Source organism: Artemia franciscana, chromosome 17 (genome assembly GCF_032884065.1).
Source record: "Artemia franciscana chromosome 17, ASM3288406v1, whole genome shotgun sequence".
Classification (NCBI taxonomy): Eukaryota; Metazoa; Arthropoda; class Branchiopoda; order Anostraca; family Artemiidae; genus Artemia; species Artemia franciscana.
This window is the reverse complement of record NC_088879.1, coordinates 4,548,869-4,572,851: the sequence shown is the minus strand read 5'-3', so window position 1 is coordinate 4,572,851 and position 23,983 is coordinate 4,548,869. Positions and strand designations below refer to the sequence as shown.

The following is a 23,983-nucleotide window of genomic DNA, read 5'->3' as shown; positions in this document are numbered from 1 at the left end:
ACATGTGTATTTTATTCCTTATTTTTGTTCATACATAGTGGCAAAACCAATTTTTTTGGAAGGGAGAGGGTGGCTGATTAGAATATCTTAGAAGAGATGCTAGTGTTAAATGCTTAGACTAGAAGAGATGCTGGTCACCCCCTCTTGTTATTTTACTTCATACTCTTACTCTCTGACCCTTTTTCTATTGGATTGGAATTCATAGTTTTCGACTTTTAGGATCCATTAGATTTCAATATAGCCGATAAACATATTCGCATATTAAAAATGCTTAAATTTGAATCGGGAGGGATGTCATTCAGGATATGCGATCACAAGTCCAAAATGTCACTAAAGGAATTACGTGGAAAATACAAAGAATAAAAAAAATCGTGAAAATTCCATAATTTTGAAGGGTTTGTTTATGAAAAGACTGTATCGATTGTTGCTGTTGAATAAATTGCTCGATATATGTTTTTCATTCGTCACGGTCCAATTTCAATATTTGGAGTCATTTTCCATGAAACATCAGATACCAATTTTATCATAGCATCGTTAGTATCAGTACTATCAATAACAACAGCATCGCTAGGTATCAATTCGTTGCTGCAACCCCGAAGCGATTACGTCGAACGGTGTAAGTTTTATAAGAGAGCAGACAAACTGAAAAATAGGTCTTAACCTTTTTGGTCAATTAAATAAAAAACAAAGTTTTTTGAACTGAAAGTAAGGAGCGACATTAAAACTTAAGACAAACAGAAATTATTCCGTATAATAAAGGGGTTGTCCCCTCCTCAACACCTCACTCTTTACGCTAAAGTTTGACTCTTTGTCACAACTCTACTTTTTAAAACCATAAAAAATCTTTAGCGTAAAGAGCGAGGTGTTGAGGAGGGGACAACCCCTTTACTATACGGGATAATTTCTGTTCGTTTTAAGTTTTAATGTCACTCCTTACTTTTAGTTAAAAAAAACAGGTTTTTTTTATTTAATTTTTAAAAGTTTTTGAATTAATGCATGTTTTGATTTTGACTCTCCGCACATAAATAATTAAAACTAAATTTGCATATTAATTTTTTTTCGCTAAATGGTTTTCTCATGGTTTTAATCGGAAGATTTTTATGAAAAAAAGAAGCGGGGGAGTAGGCCTAACTGCTTTACAATTTTTTGATTACTTAAAAAGGCAACTAGAACTTTAAATTCTTTACGGACGTTTTCATTAGTAAAAAATATATGTAACTCATGAATTGACTTACGTAGAGAACTTCTATATTCGTATGTTTTTATTACGTATATGAGGGAGTTCACCTCTTCGTCAATACCTCGCTCTTTACACTAAAGCTTAAATTTTGTCCCGATTCCTTAATAATGACCCCTGAATCACAAAGGCCGTAAAATAAATATTTGAAATTACTAAAAATACGTTAGCATAAAGAGCGAGGTATTACGAGGAGGTGAACCCCTCATATGTGTAATAATTTCTGTTCGTTTAAGTTTAAATACTGCCCCTTACTTTTAGTTGAAAAAACTTTTCATATTTTTTTTTTTTTTTTTAATAATGTTAGAAAATCCTACGCCCGTTTCGTTGAAATTCTCTTCCCCCATGAAAAATTCCTCCATGGAAAAATCCTCCCACGTAATCCCCCTTTAAATTCTCCCTCCCCCCCAAAAAAAAACAAAAAGATCCCTGTGAAAACGTCTGTGCACTTCCTAATAACCATTACTATATGTAAACACTAGTCGAAGTTTGTAACCTGCAGCTCCTCCCACGAGGACTTTGGGGGAGTAAGTCGGCCCTAAAGACATAGTTAATAGGTTTTTTAACTATAGTGCATAAAATGGCTATCTCAGAATTTTGATCCGGTGACCTTGGGGGGAAAATGAGTGTGACATGGGGCCTAGGTGCCCTCCAATTTTTTTGTCACTTGAAAAGAACACTAGAACTTTTAATTTCCGTTATAATGAGCCCTCTATCGACATTCCAGGACCGCTGAGTCGATACGATCACCCCCGGGGAAAAAAATAAATAAACACGCATCCGTGATCTGTCTTCTGGCAAAAAAAAAAAAAATGCAAAATTCCACATTTTTGTAGATAGGAGCTTGAAACTTCTACAAGTAGGGTTTTCTGATACGCTGAATCTGATGGTCTGATTTTCTAAAATGAGGCAAATTTTCTAAGGCTCGTAACTTTTGAATGATCAACTAAACTTATTAAAACTTATATATTTAAAATCAGCATTAAAATGTGATTCTTTTGATGTAACTATTGGTATCAACATTCTTTTTTTTAGAGTTTCGGTTACTACTGAGCCGGGTCGCTCCTTACTACAGTTCGTTACCACGAACTGTTTGACCAGGTCGCTCCTTACTACAGTTCGTTACCACAAACTGTTTAATATTGACGATCTGTTATTGCTACCTGGCATTAAACAATAAACTGTATCAAAAATATAGCTCGATCCTTCCTTCTATGGCTATTATAAAGAATGATTGAGAAGGATGGGTTTCGTTTTACAGATATGGGATGATGGGTTGCTGAAAATTGCGCTTTTTGGCAGTCTAATTAGGACTAGTGGAAAAACAGGACGTTCTCGAATGGGGTAGCAAGAAGTCACAAGGAAAGTTTTAATGAAACTTTCTAGGAAAGCTAGAAAGTCACAAGGAACTTCAGATGGGAAAGGCAACTTTTGTATCAAATGTTCAAATTTTCCAAATTGTTCTGCGAGTGAAAATAGGGAATATAGTGTATTTTGAAGAAAAAAACCGAAACTCTTAACTATCTTCCCAGCCAGTATATATATATATATATATATATATATATATATATATATATATATATATATATATATATATATATATATATATATATCTTAGCTGTTTTTGATGTTTAGTCTCGAATCTATTAGGGCACTTTGCACCTTTTTATTTATTTATATCCTAACGATATTGCTTCTTTTAGGATACTACCGAGTAACATATGCTTTAGAGAAGACATACACTTCTCAGTTGAATGACCCAGTCTCTCCAGAGTTTGAGAGACTCTCAAGAGAGCTTGAAGAATCTGTTGAATCTCTATTTGAAGATGAAGATGTCATTTTCCCTCATTGATGTCAAGTTAGTTACTTGTATATATTTCCTTTTATTTAGTGATAATATTGGTGTAGCCAGAAGGAAAACCGAAGGATGGTACCCCCCCCCCTGATCTACTAGCTAACAGATTTAAAGACTCCAGTATGGAATGATTTAGTTCCTGAGACATTATTAATTAAAAAAAAGTTTTTCCGAGGGAAGTAAAGAGCGAAGTTGAAACTGAAAACGAACAAAATTACTACTTCACAGCCTACCTAACATATATCAATAAAACTAGTGCAAATAAATAAATCAACTAGTGCTATTTCCCTAGTTTTGCAGGATTACAGAAAACAAGCTATTTACTGAAAATACAAAACAATATAGGAGTTTTGATACAGTAAAAGCAAACCATTTAATGGCATTTGTAACGATAAAAAGTAAAGTATTTTTAGATTGTTGCATTAGTTTTGTTTCGTTTCATTTGGCATCATTTCAGCACAATGAGCTCAGTTCAGGGGCGGATCCAGGAGGGGGCGAGGGGGGCGATCGCCCCCCCCCCCTAGACGGGCTGTAATTATTTTTTTTACTGCACTTACGGAAGTCTGCATTAACGCAGGTTCTAACTACTGTAACTAGACTATAAAACCTTTTTACATTACGTTCATTCCACAGCTTTTCCACTATCAAGCTAGCCTCGAGTATTTTTTGTCACCTCATAGCATAGCAACAGTTCACACGGTAAATTTTAGCTAGTTCTCGCCTCCCTGTTCGATGTAAACATTGGAAGTGGGTGGGGTAGCGCAACGCAACCGAACCTGAAGTGTCAAAAACAAACATGATGTCGGCAAAACGCGGACAAAAGACGCTTGACAGCTTTGTCATTTCAAAGTCTCGCTCCACAGCTATTCCACTATCAAGCTAGCCTCGAGTATTTTTTGTCACCTCATAGCATAGCAACAGTTCACCCGGTAAATTTTAGCTAGTTCTCGCCTCCCTGTTCGATGTAAACATTGGAAGTGGGTGGGGTTGCGCAACGCAACCGAACCTGAAGTGTCAAAAACAAACATGATGTCGGCAAAACGCGGACAAAAGACGCTTGACAGCTTTGTCATTTCAAAGTCTCGCTCCACAGCTATTCCACTATCAAGCTAGCCTCGAGTATTTTTTGTCACCTCATAGCATAGCAACAGTTCACCCGGTAAATTTTAGCTAGTTCTCGCCTCCCTGTTCGATGTAAACATTGGAAGTGGGTGGGGTTGCGCAACGCAACCGAACCTGAAGTGTCAAAAACAAACGTGATGTCGGGAAAACGTGGACAAAAGACGCTTGACAGCTTTGTCATTTCAAAGTCTCGCAGAATAGATAGTGTAACTGTAACTGCAAGTAGCTCTTCAATTAGTTCTGTTGGAAGTGGCGAATACGAATCTTCTGTTAACCCCGTTAGCGTTCAGAGTGATCATCCAACAACACCCCCGACCCTGTTTCCGGAAAACGATATTGGGATCCACATCGGTACAATGCATGCCATTGACGACTGAATAAAGTGCGAGCTTCTGGAGAGGCCATGGAAACTCCCGATTGGATGCCAAATGCCGTATTATGTTCATTTAAAGCGGGGGAAAGACGAAAAAAGGTACTTGAACGATTCTCATTTGCAGAGTTTCCACTGGCTTGTATATTCTGCTGCCCAGAAAGGCCTTTTTTGCAAATACTGCCCTCTTTTGTAACTGGGGCTAGCGGGGGTTCAAACAGACAGGTTCCCCTACAAAAGCTGGTCACAAAGCCTGTCACAAAATTTGCTAAGTTACTGGGAAAAGATGGAGACCTGACAGTACATGATACTTCCCAGTACCATCATGACGCAGTAGAGGCTGGAAAGTCGTTTCTAAGAGCCTACCATTCTCCACACGAATCTGTAAATAATCGCGTCAACGAACAGCGAATGAAGCAAGTAACAGAAAACCGAGAGAGGCTTAAGCCGATTCTGGAATCAATCATATTTCTAGGAAGGCAGAATATTCCACTGAGGGGCCATCGGGATGATGGCAGCTTAAACTTGGATGACATGCCGCTTTCCAATGAAGGAAACTGCCGAGAACTACTACGTTATCGTGCTGAAAGTGGTGACAGTAAATTAAAGGAACAACTGAAAACATCAGGAAAAAATGCTATCTACATCAGCAAAACAACTCAAAACCAGTTGATTGACTGTTGTGCGAAAGAAGTTATAGGTGTTCTAGAAAGTTCTAGAAAGAGTAAAGTCAGCAAGGTATTACAGCATCATTTTTGATGAGACAACAGATGTGTCACATTCATCGCAACTTAGTTTAGCTCTCTGCTATGCCTTCGATAACCATAGACGCGAGGACTTCATAATTTTTATTGACGTTCATCATGCCACCTTTGAACCTTCCACTGCAGACAAAGAGCCGACTGTCAACGGAAAAGTGATTGGCCAGCTAGCTCTAAGCCTTTTTAGAAGAAATGGGTTTGAATTTACTCGACTGTGTTGGAATTGGTACGGATGGGTGTGCAATGTTGGTATCAAATAACTGTGGTGCTGTGGTTGAAATTCAGAAAAAAAGCTAAAAATGCGTCTCGTTGTCTCTGCTTTAACCACGCTATGAAGCTTTCTTTGTCAAGAAGCTCAGCTGTTTCGAGTATCAGAAATGCCATAGGCATTATAAAAGAAGTTGTCGCATTTTTTAATGCATTTGCGAAGAGAAATTACGTCTTAAATAAGGTTCTAGAAGCTCAGCTCATGGGAATCGGCGTGACGAGGTGGATCGAGCGACACGAGTCACTTAGGCAGTTTGTGTCCGAACTTCCAAAAATCATCCAGGCTTTGGAATCTATTAGTCACTGGAGTGAATCAGTGACCGCTCCGAAGGCAAAGACGCTTGTCACAGCGTTACATAGTGCGGAATTCGTGATTTCCCTTCAGTGTCTACACAGTATTTGCGCTCTGACCTTGCCTCTTAGTCGGCTATTCCAGAAGAAGACTTTGGACTTGGGCGCTGCCGACGGCCACGTTTCTTTTGGATATTCTAGCAAAGCGACGGGAAACGTGTGACGAAGAGTTCGCATTAGTATTCGAGCAAGTAAAAGAATTGTCAGATAAAATCCAATTGGCTGTTGAAGTTCCAAGGATTACACAAAGACAGGTTTATCGAAATAATCCTCCTTATACTACGCCTGAAGAATATTATCGACGTGTTGTTTTTATACCTATACTCGACTCAGTCATAAGTGACTTAAAGAGCCGATTCTCAAAAGACACGCTGAACTCTTTCCGGTTAACTGTACTGCTGCCATCAAATATTGTGAATTGTACTGATGATTTGCTCCAATCTTCCGTCAAAGAGATCTCTAGCATGTACGGTCAACTTCTTGGCTTAACCATGCCGTCTACCAGGGCAACACTTATTTTGGCAGAGGTGCATGTGTGGAGAAGTAGATGGCCTCGAGTTAAGAGAGAAGGAGGTATTTTTCCTAGTTCCGTGGAAGAAACTGCCAAGGAATGTGACAGACACCTATTTCCTTATGTCAGCTCACTTCTTGAAATTTTTATATCTCTTCCGGTGAGTGTGGCATCTGCCGAGCGTAGCTTCTCAACTTTACGCAAACTGAAAACCTGGCTCAGAGCACAGATGGGGCAAACTAGACTCAACGGTTCGGCCCTCCTTAATGTGCACCGCAACATCGATATCAGCATTGACAGAGTAATCGACAGGTTTGCGAACAGTGGAGGCAGGAAGCTTGTATTTTGTTCGTAAACCGTTGTCAGTTTATCAAGTACAGTTTTTGTAATCATTATTGTAATATATGAAAACCACATTTTCGTTAAACAATAGACCGCCAGGGAAACTTAAAACGTGAAAAATTAAGTCAGCCTTGTGGCCGACAAAAAGGACACTACCCCCACTCTTTTCGGTAAGAATCGCCCCCCCCCCCCCCCTGCTAGAACGAAAGGCTGGATCCGCCCCTGGTTCAGTTCAATGATAAACTTTCGTTTTGGATCTGAAAAGGACATTTTATGATTATTTTGTACAAGTTCGAAGTGAAGCGGTCTTGTTAGTGCTAAGACTACAGACTCGCTTTAGAATTTGTATCACAATATGAAATTCCCCGTCTTATTGAGAGAAATAACCATATATCCAGAGTTCATATTACGGTTGATATGTTCTTCATTTCGAGTATTACTATTTGATAGATCATATTTGAAGATAAATCAATTCGTTATTTTGTATGCTGTTTAATGACTTTAAACTTATTATTTTTATGACCAAGATTTTGAGACAATTTTAATTGAACTCTGAAAATCACTGATATCATGTTTCCTGTGAGACTATAAAAAGTGTTATAGTTTAAAGATTAGTTTGCTGTCGTGAAGCTACGTACTTGTATTTGACTCCTAAAGCAAAATTTTTATTTTTTATACTTGGCTTTTGTGTTTTCAGTAAAGCGCTAGTTTTCCGTCTTCCAACAAACATAGGGAAATATCACCAGTTGATTTATTTGCACTAATATGTTAGATAGGATACGAAGTAATAATTTTCGTTCGTTTTAAGTTTCAATTTCACTTTTTACTTTCCTCGGAAAAACTTTATTTTTAGAAATTAATCTTTGCTCGTTTTTGATTAAAATTTAATGTAGAAACAACACTGTCATGATCTTTTTTCTTTTTGCGGAAAAATTTCTGTTCGTTTTAAGTTTTAATGTTACTCCTTAGGTTCAGTTGAAAGTTATTCTCTTATATAATTTCTAATCTCCTCCAATATGTGGGAGACAAGACCCCTCAACCCTTATTAAGAAGCTGAACGAAGTCGTACAAGAATTGAAGGAAAAGCTATGTCTAGAGTGAAAAAACAAAACAAAACACATTGTCGTTTTTTTTTGTAAAAAAAAAGAAATGGTCTTTAATTCTTTGCAAAAAAAAAAAATCTAATATAGTAGCACTTAAGAAAGTAGCTCCAGGCGAGTAACTTCGACGCAAAAGGTTAACTAAGCGGACAGGCTCGTGTATCGAAAATTTTGCCAGCTAGACAGAAATGTGCCTTCAGGCCTAGGGAGTTATTTGATCTGTCTCTAAATAGAAAAGCCACTCATCATTTAGAAATGAATCGAAATTTCGAAAAAAGAACATTTATTGTGTAGTTTCTATAAATGGTATTATAAACTAAGTTTGTTTTCATTTCCAAAATTTTATGAAGAATTACCTGAATTATCCTATAGAACGGTTTTCGTTTGTCTTTCTTCCTCTTTCGATGCGCTACCTTACGGATGGAGAGAATATTACGGTGGATTTGTCCAGTCGAAATTTTAAGCGGGAATCAAATTGTGTGGTAAGATTTTTCCGTGAAAAAATATGGGCAATATCCTAAAGGGTGGTGCATGGTGACATTGCACCATTCTTACTGCACAAAAATGTTTCTGGTGTTTATTTTAATCCTTTATTTAACTGATATGATTTGCTTCATAATTCAGTGGTCCATTATTAGGGAGGGGTAGTATGACTTCGTGTAACGAGGAGGAGGATAAGATCCTACACAAAAAACTGTCTATCTAGTCTGTTGCGCTATCGACTAGATAGCACCATCGTAAAGGACCATACGACACTAAAAATTATATTTTGGGAGTTATTTCTGGATTAGAATATGCCAAATACTAGATCAATATCAACCAAATAATAAAAAATTGACTATTTCGACAGAAATGAGATGATGCATTGAACGTGGTTTTCCACGTTATATTGTCACCGATAACATTTCCACAGCCGATTGTTGCTTCCCACTGACTGTCGCATGATGTTTGCTGTATTTTTTTGTTTTTGTTTTTTTTAACGAGGCTCATTAATCTATGATGTAATTTTTCTTTGTAATTTTTCCACTTTTTCTTGACTGGTTCTATGATTCTGAAGATTGTTTTTATGATGGATGTTTAATTCTACGCTCACACTTAATGCGACGCTTTTTTTTTTTCTTTGAAGAAAGGCATACACATGATAAATGTATTCAAGACACAAAACACTTGACTCAAATACGAAGAAAACACATAAAAAAACCCTCGCATTTTGGGATATTCTATAAGGGTTTTCGTAAAATATAACGGATTTTTGGCTTTGATTTATGTTCTGGGGCACGTAATTTAATTTAATTTCTTTTTTTTTTAAATATGATCTTTGGAATGTAAAAATTAACCTGTTAGAATAGAATGCAAGTCTCAAAAAGCAGAAATATGATAAGTAAAAGAAATTAGCAAACAGTGAGAAATTATTTTTCATAGAAAACTCGTAAAATTGCTTCTAAAAAGATAAAATCAGTTTTTGAAAGTTGGATTTCCCGATCAGTCTACGGCAAATTTATAAACACTAAGCCGACGTGTTCTTCAAGTTCAAATGCTTCAACACAGATGTAAAGTGTTGTGACTTACGAGCTTATACCAAAAAACAGGTGACAAAAACTGGAAAACATCGATTTTGCTTTAAAGCGCTTCTGTGTGAACTGGGAAGTAATTGTTGATCTTTAGCAGTTGTTGCCCTGAAAAAAAGTGCTTTGTTTCAACAAAGAAATTCATTTATGTTTATAAGAAATGTATATTATCTAAGCAAAGGTACTACTAAAGGATTTCCAGTATCTTTGTTTTTATGGATCTTGTTAAGCGGACTTTAGTTCATCCATTGAAGATTCGGCGCCTTAAAATATTAAAATTCGACTTGTAAAATATTTCAAGTGATACTGGCGGTAAACTGTAAATAAATTTGGCATTGCCTGAGGCTTGTATGGTAGTAAGATTTTTAAATAAACACCGCAATTTTACGAAAAAAATTACTCTCTAAAACTTGAAACACTTACAGAAAGCTGACGGTTTTATTTTTTTATCAGAAAGTTGACTCTGTCAAAATTCCATATCCGAGGAAGAATCGGTTTGTCTTCTTCTTTTTTTTTTTTTTTTTTTTTTTTTTTTTTTTTTTTTTTTTCTTTTTTTTTTGCGTGTGTGTGTGTGTGTGTGTTTAAACTACAAATTTGAAAAAAAAATTGTTTCCCCAAAAGTTAAGATTTTTTTTGCTTTTCTATCTGCTAAAGATCAAATATCATTTTTGACTAATAAAAAAAAGTAACAGAAAAACAAAGACAAGAAAACGTCTTTCACCTTTGTTTTCTGGCTTAGTTTCTTGTTCTTATTATTTCCTCGGTTTTTTGTTTCAGTTTTTCTTTGATGACATACACTCATTTGGGCTGTAAATCATGAGTGGGTTGAGCTCCTTTCTCAGGGTCACGATATTTGCCTTCTCTCCTTTGACATCGCGAAAGCCTTTGATCGTGTATGGCAAAAGAGACTTCTTTGTAAACTGAAAGCCTGTGGAATTGATATTCGACTATTTGAGGTGCTTGCTGACTTTTTTGTCAAGGATCATTGTAAGTTGTCCTCAACGGCTTCATATCAAAAGCACATCCAATCTTATCGGGAGTACCCCAAGGAAGTATTCTTGGGCCAACTCTTCTTGGTATTCGTAAACGATCTAGGGGACAACCTTGTGAAGAAACCTCACCACTTTGCTGATGACACGACAACAAAAACATCAATTGCAAAAGATGACGATCCCAGCAAACCCCATAAGGAACTCCAGGTTGACCTGGAGAGAATCGAGGCGTGGGCAGATGCATGGCTTGAAAGTTTTAACGCATCAAAAATGGAAGAGCTCCTACTTTCTAAGGCGCTTAATATGAGGGCTCATCCTGATTTCGTCTTCAAAGGAGAGGCAATAATGCGAGTTGATACACTGTGCCTACTTTGAGCTAATTTCTCTTAGGAACTCTCATGGACTGAGCAACTCAGTAAAATTAGATCCTCTTTCTCTAAGAAGTTAGGAGTTATCCTAAGATGCCAAAGTCTTCTCCCTGATGAGTGTAATCTGCCACTTTTCATTTCGTGCATCAGACCTGTCATGGAATATGCATGTCCTCTTTTCGCAAATATACCTGTTTGCAATTTCAAAAGCTGTATAAGTGCAACGATTTTTTTTATTTCAAAGGTTTTGCTTTAAAGTTTGAAGTGACTTTTACCTCAAGGCCTTACCTGGCTTTAAAAATCAAAAATCATATTCTAGACATGTTATCTTGTCTCATAAGATAACATTGACTGAAGATTAACAGACTGATGTATTTAAAATTGGGCAGCTAAGAATAAACTGTAGTTCAATGCAAACAAGTCAAAACTCTTTGGTTTGGGCTAAGATAAATAGAAGTGGCAGTATTTTTAGTTCTGAACGCCCTAGCAATCATCAACCATACCAAAAACACCTTAATATGTCCTTATTACAAATTCAGGAGCCCTGAAATAAATGTAAGGCCTTTGTGTTGTGAAAGAAGTTAAAGTGAGAGGAAATTAAAAAAAATTAATTCAAAAAAGTGTGCAAAAGCTTTTTTTGGAAGTATGCAATTTTGGGGTCGAACAATTGATATTTAGAGTGACCTGGAAATCTTGGAAAACGCTTAGGGTGGAGAGATCAGGATGAAACTTGGTGAGAAGAATAGGCACAAGTCTTAGATACATTATTGATATAAATGGACCGGATCCGCTTTCTTTGGGGGAGTTGGGGGATTTCCAGTGCTTTGGCGAGTTTGGTGCTTCTAGACGTACTAGGACGATGAAAATTAGTAGGCGTGTCAGGGACCTGCTCAAATTGACTTTATAACAGTCGTTGCCCCGTATCGACCATCTAGGGGGCTGGAGGGAGAAGAAAAATTGAAAAAAAAGTATTTTTAACTTACGAATGGGTGATCGGATCTTAATGAAATTTGATATTTAGAAGGAACTCGTGTCTTAGAGGTCTTATTTTAAAATCCCGACCGTATCCGGTGATATTGGGGAGAGTTGGAGGGGAAACAGGAAATCTTGGAAAACGCCTAGAGTGGAGAGATTGGGATTAAACTTGGTGGGAAAAATAAGCACAAGTCTTAAATACGTGATTGACACAACTGGACTGAATCTGCTCTCTTTGTGGGGAGTTTGGGGGGGGATGTTGATTCGAAAAAATTAGAAAAATTGAGGTAATTTAACCTAGGGTCGGGTGACTGGATCTTAATGAAATTTGATACTTAGAAGGAATTTATGTCTCAGAGGTCTTATTTTAAATTCCAAACAGATCTGGTTACACTGGGGGGAGTTGGAGGGGACAAAAGGAAATCTTGGAAAATTCATAGAGAGGAGAGATGAAACCAGGTGGCATGAAACTTGGTACAAATGGGTGATGAGATCTTAATGAATTTAGAAGTAGCGCGTGTCTTAGAGCTCTTATTTTAAATCCTGACCTTTATTAAGCCTCTGATTTCCTTCAAATCAGTCTATTGATTCTTAGAATTTTGCTAGAGCTCATGCCTTATGTTCTCTCGGCTCTTCCGACTTCGTCACAAGCGCCATATGAACTCTTAGCGATTTTTTATACTGACACTTTTCGGCCCTTTTGGGCTTGTGATAGCCGTTTTGTTGGAATAAAATCTTGCCTCACAAAACCAAACTTATTTTATTTTCTGAAGTTTTAACTTTTCAAATTACACCTTATTTACCCATGAAAGTTTTTCCCCAGAAAATTCTTCTCCAAAAAATCATCTATGCTTATACCGACTCACGGCCTCATCTTTTAATAGATGGTGCTTAATGATCCATAATTACACAGAAATTCTTGAAATATGGTGTGAATCAACTTTATCAAATGGAGCTTTTATACACATTTTCATTTTTAAACATTTTTCTTGTATTTGCTAATTGAATTTGAAGGAACGCATTTGTGTCTGTGCTTTTCTACATTACAAAATGAGCCAGGAAAGTCTAAAGGGATTTGTTAATAGTAAGGGAAAAAAGGTCTTGACCTAGCATCCCAACCACCTTGAGGTTTTCGCTCTTGTAATATATTTAGCCAGTCTTCAATATTTATCCCTTTATAAATTTTTTAGGTCGGAAAAACATATTATTTATTTACTGTAAATGATTGACGTTCCTCTTCTTTTCTAGGTAACGAAGTAGCTGCTGGGCAGTAAATTTCGAAGTCTCTGTATAAGCCTGTTTTCTGTTGCATTCGTCTTTTTGTGTATAGACGCTTATTTTTACATAAAAAGACAGTGCAGCAGAACTGGTTTCTTATAATTTGAAAGTTTAAATAAATAAAAAATCAAGGGTTCTAAACCTTAAGTTAAATAGAATCTCAGTAAAATTCGTGTGTATTTTTCTTTCTCTCACCTTTTCATATTTTACAAAAAAATAGAACCCTAAAAAAATTTGTAATCAATTTTCTTTTTTGCTCATCCTTCACCTAACGAATTTACTGCTCATTGAAGCTGTGCAATTATGAGGCCCCTGCTCCTGCCAAGGAACCCCTTCCTGACTCAACATTCAAGACCATTTTTTTCCTTATTTTAATAGAAGTTAAATCAATAAAATATTGCTTCTTTGCATTCTTGCAAACTACTTGTTGATCCTAGGGTTAGGGATAGTTCATAGGAACGGAGTACAAGACATAAAATACAAAACGGCGTTCATCAAGACAATTAATGAAAATCACTTATTATACACGAACATGTGTTGGATACTTATAAGTTTAAACATCCCCTTTTAAGATGGGGATGCCATAAAGGAAAACTGGTTTTGTGGTTATGTCTCAAAAACAGTTTCGACCGATCTGTTTCTAGACCCACCATTTTATATTTACGGATTAATGCTAAACTTAAAAAGATGTAGCTAGGCTTTTTTATATATAGAGTGAACCTTGATAAAAGTTGGAAAGGCGATCTTGCTTGTTGAAATGCCAGAATTTACCGTATCTATATGCTTACTAATGGCGAAATAATAATAATTATGAAATGACTAAAATAATTCATTCTCTCAAATATGTTGAAAAACCATCGGTGAAAGAATAATTTCTGTTGAAAATATGTTCCGTATTCATTAAAGAGCCAACACCGCTAGTTGTTTGGGGGAGTTAAATGAGAGTTGCGCAATTCAGCGTAGTCTGTTTGGTTTAAGATTGTTAACTTAGAGAATTCGATTTATGCATTTAATGGCAAAAAGTTGGCAATGCGGAACCAATGAATTTAATATGTTTTTATTATGGACGTTTATGCTGTATTGATAATCTCAGATGTGTTATTGTCAAACTGAAAAACCATTATATGAATATAATTCTGCCTTTTCTTGGGAGAAAACCAAATAATTCTGCCTTTTCTTGGGGGAATAGTTTTCATGGATTTTCAGTGAAATGATAGTGCATATATTACTTTTGTATAGCTTCTGGTGTATAGAAGATCATCCTAACCCCCAAAAAGCTTGGGGTATTTTCTTGGGTATCTAGGCTTGTATGAGAAGGCTAGAGGAATTTTTTAAGAACCTAATAAAATTATTGATGAAGAATTTTGATCATCCTTCAAAAGATCAATACAGTACGGCCGTGCGAAATACAAAAGGGATTGTATGACATTTTCGAAAATGTTAAAGATTAAAGCGTTCCCAGTTGAGTCATAGCACATGTGAAAGCTTTTGAAATTGTTGTGAAAACTTTGCTCGGGTATTTAGATAGAACATGACAAATAAATTCATTAGAATGTGAATAACCAGGAGAGTATTTTCAGTATCTTTATTTGATCTGTAACGCCAAAAAGAAGAAGAACAATAGGGAATTTTTTAAGACGGCGGGAAACAAATTAGAATGGATATTTCGGCCCTATGTCCAAGGGCCGTCTTCAGCAATACAAATAAGAAAAAACAACTGACAAGAGGATAAAATCAATAAAACTCAAATGAACAGTTTTTTAAAACAGTCCCAGCATCCTTACCTCAGCCAAGTTCAACCAGGACTCTGGTTGAGGCGTTTCCTTTTTGCAATCAATGGAATTTTTTTTAGCGGCTTCTCACGGTAGGGTTTATGCCTTCCACTCGTAGTAAAGTTAATTTTTCATTGTCAGCAATTGTCATATTGTTGATAAATTTACTTAGATTGCCCTCAAAGTGCTGTTTTGGCGAAAGGACCAATTCTATTGGTGTCAGCTTGTAGGGATTAGCCATTTTTAGGAAATTGTAAAAGTCCTGCAATTAACGGCTGAAAAATTGCAAAGAAGCTCTTTTACAGCCGTTAGAATTTATTGGAAGAAAAATTTTCCCCAGCCTCTTTTTCTTAAATGCGCCTCTTTTCTTAATTTAGACTCAAATATTGATTATATTAGATCTCAGCTGTGCTTACAGGCCATTGTCTAAATCTTAAATCGTGAGTAATGTAAAACACTCTTGACTTATATTGCTGAAAGTGAAGGTGGAAAACTATTGCTGAAAGTGAAGTCTGTAGGGGTAAAATATTTGGACAGTGTGTAGGTGGGAAACTATTCTTACTATATAATATGCAGAATAATTGTAACTAACACCTTAGGCATGCAAACCCGCTATACTTACCCCCCCCCCCCCCCTAATGTTCAAATATATGGCCCGATTTTTTGAAGAACACTTTCAAGTGTTCAGGACAGCCTACATGAAGAACACTTTTCCTTTTAAATTTTTTCCCCTTGTTTTTGCCTGCTATGGCACGCACTAGTGAACAATTTAGCTTTGTCTGTTCCTAAAATACTTCTAGCAGCAGAACATCACTCTCAGTTAAATTTAAACAAAGCTCTGATAAGAGATTATTGAATTCTTTTTCAACCTCATGTTTGAGTGTAGCTTTCCTAAGCCTTGGTTTTGAATTACCTAGGACGTAAAATGTCAGTTTTCTTGTAGTTTCTTCAGCAACTTGATGTCAACTAATGACCTTTTACTGTTCACTGGTAAAAATATGGTAATTTTATTGTCAAAAATGTTGGTGACTACAGTCAAATGCTTGGGTGTTTTCTGATTGAGATACAGCACAATGTAACTATAGGTCTATTTTAAGCCTGATTGTGTGCTAAGAGTAGAAATTTCGATTCACAGGGATCACGAACAGTCCTGTAGGTAATATATTTAGTACAATTCAAAGCAAGTGACCTCATAAATTTGTTCTGATGAAAGAATTTGTGGAGGATAGCTGTTACAGATATTTTTTCATGATGAGATTTGGCCTTGAATAATTGTAGCATCTCTTGAGACCATTCTTCAATAGATCCAGATGAATCATTTGGTTCAGTTAAATAGTTTGGTTCAATAACGTTAAATACATTAAGCCTTTCTATGAATTTTGTGTCTGGTGTAATAGTCTTTATTTTACCATACAACTCTTGCTACACGCTATAAAAATAGCAGATATTTTTCGAATTTCATAAAATATTTTTTTACGATATTGAATAAATTTCGTTAGAAGTCTTGTTTTGCCAGACATTGATGGCCCGCAAAGAAACGATCTGAATGTAGAGCTTGCTCTTCTCAATTTTAAAATACAACTAACTCTAAAATGCCTCAATCTGTTGAATAAATATTAATTTCCTATGTTCGAGAATAAAAAAATTAAGAATAATAAATGGTTTCTTTACTGACAAAAAATTCACTACAAAATTATAGTGACATTCGAATGTCACATTTATTTTAAATAACACACAGTAGGCACTTGGGAAAAACAACAAACATTTTTATTTAGATAAAATAGACACTTGGGAGAAAAATATTAAACAGCGACACGATATGAAAGTTCTTGAAAGGGGACCTTGGAAAGCACGGCGGTCGTTGCGGTGGCCAAAGGACGGAGCCAGGCAGACGCCAGGTAAACTATAGTATAATATTAAACACTTTTTATGTCAAGATATAGAAAAATATACCAACACATAAAAAACAACAATAAAAACTCTGCCTTACACGGAACAAACACACATGTAAAAAAAAGCACTAGTGAAATAAAAAAAAGAACCCCGTCCCGCCTACTATTGAATTTATTCCAGACCGAGATGTTGCCTGTATTGCACACATTCATCTCGGTTCGAAGTAGTGTCCATGTAGAACTTTTCCACCATCCGCACACACACTCACTTTGTCTGATATGGAATTGGGATTTTTCTCTAGTCTAACCATGTAGTTTTTAAATTTTAAAGAGCAAATTGCTCTGTCTTTCACTCTTGGAACTAGATTACTTTCTACACAGTTTCTATAAACAGTCACACCAAAATTATCCTACACATAGGGCAGGGCTTCTTAAACTTTTGTAATTCCCGACCCCATTTACGATTGCGAGTTTCTTAGCGACCCCAACAAATATAAAAGAAAAATAAATTAGTATTTTTTGATGACATATTTATTAGGTAACAATATACATATGCATATGTAAATATATAAATTTAGAACTCGTTTTGAAACATATAAAAATCTAAAATTGAAATTTGCACAAAATGTTATAGAAATGTTTTTATTACAGTTTCAAAAACAAAAGTGGATTCTGACTGTCTTAATCAAACAGTTCGTGGTAACGAACTGTAGTAAGGAGCGACCAGGCTCAATAGTAACCGAAACTCTAAAAAACGGAATTTTGATACCAATAGTTCCATCAAAAGAATGGTATTTTAATGCTGATTTTAAATATATAAGTTTCATCAAGATTAGTCTTACCCATCAAAAGTTACGAGCCTGAGAAAATTTGCCTCATTTTAGAAAATAGGGGGAAACACCCCCTAAAAATCATACGATTTTAACGAAAATCACACCATCAGATTCAACGTATCAGAGAACCTTATTGTAGAAGTTTCAAGCCCCTATCTACAAAAATGTGGAATTTTGCATTTTTTGCCAGAAGACAAATCATGGATGCGTGTTTATTTGTTTTTTTTTGTTGTTTTTTTTTTCCCAGGGGTGATCGTATCGACTCAGTGGTCCTAGAATGTCGTGAAAGGGCTCATTCTAACGGAAATTAAAAGTCCTAGTGCCCTTTTTAAGTGACCAAAAAAATTGAAGGGCACCTAGGCCCCCTCCCACGCTCATTTTTTCCCAAAGTCACTGGATCAAAATTCTGAGAGAGCCATTTTATTCACCATAGTCGAAAAACCCAATAACTATGTCTTTGGGGACGACTTACTTCCCCGCAGTCCCCATGGGAGGGGCTGCAAGTTACAAACTTTGACCTGTGTTTACATATAGTAATGGTTACTGGGAAGTGTACAAACGTTTTCAGGGGGATTTTTTTGGTTTGGGGGGATGGTTACCGGGGAGGATCTTTCCATGCATGAACTTATCATGGGGGAAGAGACTTTCAATGGAGGGGCGCAGGATTTTTTAGCATTATTTAAAAAAAATAATGAAAAAATAAATATGAAAAGTTTTTTCTACTGAAAGTGAGAAGCAGCATTGAAATTTAAAACGAACAGAAAATATTACGCATATCAGGCGTTTACCTCCTCGTAATACCTCGCTCTTTACGCTAAAGTATTTTTAGTAATTTCAACTATTTATTCTATGGCCTTTGTGACTCAGGGGTAATTCTTAAGGAATTGGGACAAAATTAAGCTTTAATGTAAAGAGCGAGGTATCGATGAGGGGTGAGCCCCCTCATATACGCAATAAAAACATACGAATATAGAAGTTTGCTACGTAATTTAATTCGTAAGTTACGTATATTTTTTACTTATGAAAACGTTCGTAAAAAATTATAAGTTATAGCTGCCTTTTTAAGTAATCAATAAATTTGAGGGCAACTAGGCCTCCTCCCTCGCTCCCTTTTTTCTCAAAATCTTCCGATTAAAACTATGAAAAAGCCATTTAGCCCCAAAAAATTAATATGCAAATTTCGTTTTAATTATTTATGTGCGGAGAGCAAAGATCAAACCATGCATTAATTCAAAAACGTCCAGAAATTAAACAAAAAAAAAACAAGTTTTTTTAAATGAAAGTAAGGAGCGACATTAAAACTTGAAACGAACAGAAATTACTCCGTATTTGAAAGGGGCTTTTCCTTCTCAACGCCCCGCTAAAGTTTTTTAGTGTTTTAAAATTAAGAAAAAGAGTCAAACTTTAGCGGGCGTTGAGGAGGGAAAGCCCCTTTCAAATACGGAGTAAATTCTGTTCGTTTTAAGTTTTAATGTCGCTCCTTACTTTCATTTTAAAAAACTTTTTTTTTTGTTTAATTCTCTCGAATATATCCAAGTCGTTGCGCGGTAAATATTAAATTAAAGTTTATGTTAAAAATTTAATGAGATAGATGTGCCTATTTTTTATTGGATAAGAAATCAAATCTTGGTGTAATGTTTGAAACTGCTGGACGTAAGACCTCTTCAACATTTTTTATCGCTAAACAATATTGGGATTTAATGTGTGTTAAAGCTGAGAAAGTAACTTCACATAAATATGTGGTGTTGAATGGCAGAAGTACATTCAACGCCATATCAGCGATTGTGGGAAATTCAGTTCTAGTTCAGATCCAGAATTCAGTCAAGAGCTTTTTTTGGAATTGTAGTTTTAAGTTTGAGTCACACGAAAGCTCAGCAAATTCCTCTTGAGCTTTAAGTGGCAGATGATCAATCTCACTTAAGCCAATCCAAAACGGCTTTTGACTCCAAACTATTTTTTGTAAATCAATATTTAATATAAAATATGTCCGGAACTGTATTTCTAGCGCTTTTAAGTGATCTACAATAGTTTTTGCAATAAAAGTTTTACGATGAATTTTCTCAAATACAAAATTGTCGACACCGGAAAACATTTCGAACGAATTTTTTTCGACCCTACTTTTCCAAATGCTGATCTTTTTAATAAAACTTTCAATTTTGTCGTTTGAAGTAAATATATCGCAATATTTTCTTGAAGAGACAAGTTAAGATCGTTTAACTTCGCAAAAATATCTGACAAATAAGACTGACAATTAAGAATATAAGACTAAATATCTGACAATTTGAGGGAAAAAACAGGAATCTAAAGAACAGATTATATTCGAGAACGTAGTATAATAATGTTTTGTTTACCATTTTAAATCTAAATCTAGCAGCTTCTAAAAAGATTTGGGTAAGATATTATGAGAAATAGAACCATCCAGCAAGTGCCATATTCAACCTCAGCTCTCTGCAAACGTGGCAACGCTGGCAGTATGAATTTCAAATCATAGTTGGAATTGTGTATGTTAACCGGTAGATTAGCTATTGTTTAATACTTAAATTGCAAGATTTATGGGCGAGTCCGTGAAAGTTATTACAACGATAAATTGATATTGTGTAAATGATCATGATCGTGAACTGGCATCTCCCCAGTACTCTCAATAAATTTCAATTTAGACACTCAATACATTTTCTAATTTTTAATGGCCAACTTGTCCTCTGATTAAAGGGTCATTGGATAGGCTGCATTGCCCACCTGTGAAATTCCCGCCCAATGCTTCAAAAATTTCTACCAATTGTATCGTATTTCTTGAGTCTCTTTTTCCATATGCAAAAGAGGCAGTAATGGCTTCATGTTCTTTGACACTATTTAAATCTGATGTATCATGTCCATCTTTGAGTTTGTCCTCGTAAACTAACACCATCTTGTCACTCTGTAAGAGTGAATTCGAAAAGCTCTTGAATCACAAGATGGTATTGTTGCCCGAAACTGTCTCCACAGATTGATACTCATGACGCTTATAGTGCTTGAAAGGGTGCTTTGATATTAATTTGGTGTGGAATCTAGACTGACACATTAGATATTAGTAGCTTGTCCCACTCCTCTCTCCCCGAAAAATATGTACTATAGAAAACATGTGGAACTGGATTAGACTCTTTAGCAAGCTCGTAAAGAAGTCATACCCAGTGTTTTACTGATTCAATGGACGGAGCCCTCACTGAATATGCTACCTTCTTTTTATCCTTACATCCTCCTCAAACTCTGTATCATACTGTAAAAGAGTAACACCCATCCTTAAATGCTCATTGGCCCGCTTAAAAATATTTACTCCTTTGAGTGTTACTGATATTGACTATTTAAACAGTTAAAGTTTACCTTAGGAAACTCTGCCCTTCTCTGGGCCCATTTACTGCCAAATCACCCAAATCTGCCCTACTGGTACCCTTTTGCAATTTTTTGTGGGCTGCTATGACAAATGCGCATTGAAGCAATGCAACCTTGTTTCAAAACAAATTTCTTGAATACTACTACACCTTCTCAAATCTGAATTGTATTTTGTACCTGCCTTCCCCTCCCACCTCTTAAACAAAATCTTTTTTGAAATTACACCCATTAATATATAAATTCTCAATAAATAACACCTCTGACCCACTCCCCTTTCCATTACAGTCATCCAGTTTATTCATAATACTATCTACTCAACCCGGAAGTACCCCTTCAGAATTATGCAAGTCTGGGTCAAGTGATTTTCAATTTGCATACAATACTAATAAAATCACCCGATTTTTCGTTTAATTCAAAAAAAATTGTGAGATGGATGGGTTGATCCTATCCCTACCTCCCCAATCCTGTATCTGTTTTTCTAGAAGGGCTCGAATCCTGCCCCCATAGGAGAAGACTATGTCTGAAGAATACGTGATTCAACAGCCCACTATAATTAAGTTTAAAGGATCCCAAAGTCTGCGCTATAGACATATTTTTTGCAGAAGGTAGAGTTCAACAAGTAAAAGTATGGTAATTCAGGGGATGAGCCACTTTCACTTTGTCCCACACCCCCAGCTTCTCCTTTCCACGGTCACTGTGAGTGTTTAGAAGGGGTAGCCACTCTATCGTCTGCCAAGAGTCTCTGGACTGTGTTGGGTGTTAACTCCTCTTGCAACCAATCCAAAAATTCTGCATTAAGACCAAGATTGGCTGGAAAACTATCTAAATCAAAGTTGGGGGATTTATACTATCTAGGATCATCTCACAAAATATGTTTAATCCCTCTCCTACACTCTCCTTTGGGGCCTTCTCTGTCTCAATTTGGGCACAGATACTGTCATAAAATGCTGATGGTGCAACAAGACAGATGTCTTCATACCGTCAAAGAGATTATTGACCCTTTAAGTTGATGGCACTGATAATGTCGCTCGCTGGAACGAAAAATAATACTACCAGCTTATTTTCTTTTTCAAACGGTTAGGATTTTAACCTGAAAAAGAATCTATAATTTTCATCGTTTTAATAATCTATTCTATTATTTGGAGGCCCAGGGCCCTCAAAGTTCCCCCTGTCTCTCCAAAACCATCGAAAAGGGTGGGCCCAGCAGTCCAAATTATTTGGATATAATTTTCATTTTATTAGTCTGAACGAGAATATATTATTCTGCAGTATTGAAAAGCCTATAAAATTATTTTTTTTAGGGGATTTGGTGGAAGGGGCAGTTTCTCAACATCTGTTTGAAATAGGATCGTTTTATTAAATTGAAAAAAGAATGAATTCACCAAGTTGAAAGGCCTGTAACTATTTTTAGGAGTGGCAGAATCCTCGATAAAAAGCCCCAACATCATTGTTTAAAGGTTTATAGCTTTATTTTTTATAAGGGGCAGAACTCTTGAACAGGAGGTTCCGACATCATGTTTAATAGTCTGTCATTATATTTTTAGTGGAGCAGAACTCTCCAACAAGGGCCCCAACATAATATTTAACAACCTGTAACTTTATTTTTTAGGAGGGTCAGAACTCTCGAACAAGAGGCCCCTCGATACCCAATACCCAGGACCGGACATACGCAGGACCGGGTTGTAATTTCTAGGCAGTTCAGGATTTTATTTTCCTCTGGACTTTCCTTTGAAAAAGCCTATATTCTTCAGATCTAAATTATATTCATTCTCAATCATATCCAGGACTAGCAAAGCGAATTTAAAAACCATTTTATTTGACATTAGTCTTATGATTCGGCATTACCACTAAGCTGACCCAAATAATAATTAATGCTTCCATTTGCCCCTCAAGGAGCCCTTTGAGGAGGGTATTCCCGCCATATTCGCTGTAAGCTTGGTTGATTTACATAGATACTGTTTCATTTGTTCTTGAAATAGAATTGACCCATGTATGTCACCTTTCATGCTTATTGCCCCTATCTGAAATATAGCTATTGATCAAACAGTTTGTGGTAATGAACTGTAAGTGAGAAACGACCCGGCTCAATAGTAACCGAAACTCTAAAAAAACATAATTTTGATACCAACAGATATATCAATGGAATCGCCTTATTATGCGATTTTAAATATATAAGTTTCACTAAGATTAGTCTTAACAAATTTTTGAAAAACGAGGAAAAGACCCTTTAAAAGTATTAGAATCTTAATGAAATTCACACCATCAGATTTAGCTTATCAGAAAACCCTACTTTGATGGTTTCAGGCCCCTGTCTGCAAAAATGTGGAATTTTGTATTTTTTGCCAGAAGAAAGATCACGGATACATTTTTTTTTCAGGGGTGATCGTATCGACCCAATGGTCCTTAAATATTTTGAAAAGGCTCTTTGAATCGAAAGTGAAAGCTCTAGCGACCACAAAGTTTGGAGGATATCCTGTCCCCCTCCCCCGCCTTTTTTCTAAAGTTGTCTGAACAAAATTAAGTTACAAAAAGATCGGAGGGTATCCTTTCCCCCACCCCCACCTTTTTTTCTCAAGTTCTCTTATCACAATTTTTAGACAGCCATTTTGCCCAAAATAGTTGAAAGGCCAATAACCATGCCTTTGGATATAACATGACCCCCTCACAGCCCCAGGGGTTTTTAAGTCATAAAATGTGCCCATTGTTTACACATAGTATTTGTTATTGTGAAGTGTGTATGCATTTCCGGGTGGGGGGAGCAAATTTTTGCTGTTTTTTTCCACAGGGGAATTTTTTTTATTGGAGGGGAAGTTTCAAGGGAAGTGAATCTGTTAGGGGAAATTATGCACTGGGGGAATTTGGCAGAAATCCAAAACAAAACGCTTTTTATATATCTTGCATAATCATTTCCGTCTCAATGTTACGCGTGGAGTTGTTAAAGGTAATTGTCCGGGGTAAATTCTCACCGATATTCAATTTTCTAGAAGAAATTTTCGTTGGGAGGGGGGGGTTGAGTTAAGGTG

The 23,983-nt window shown here is 36.2% G+C and overlaps 1 long non-coding RNA gene across 1 annotated transcript in view; it reads left to right on the top strand.

The window, feature by feature from the left end:
• LOC136037709 (uncharacterized) overlaps positions 1 to 13,507 on the top strand; it is a 70,868-nt gene extending 57,361 nt beyond the window's left edge. Inside the window, exons 3-4 of the long non-coding RNA XR_010620026.1 lie at positions 2,941 to 3,095; positions 13,068 to 13,507. This is a non-coding gene — a long non-coding RNA (uncharacterized LOC136037709). The remainder of the gene's footprint in view (positions 1 to 2,940; positions 3,096 to 13,067) is intronic.
• Positions 13,508 to 23,983: the final 10,476 nt, after the last annotated feature.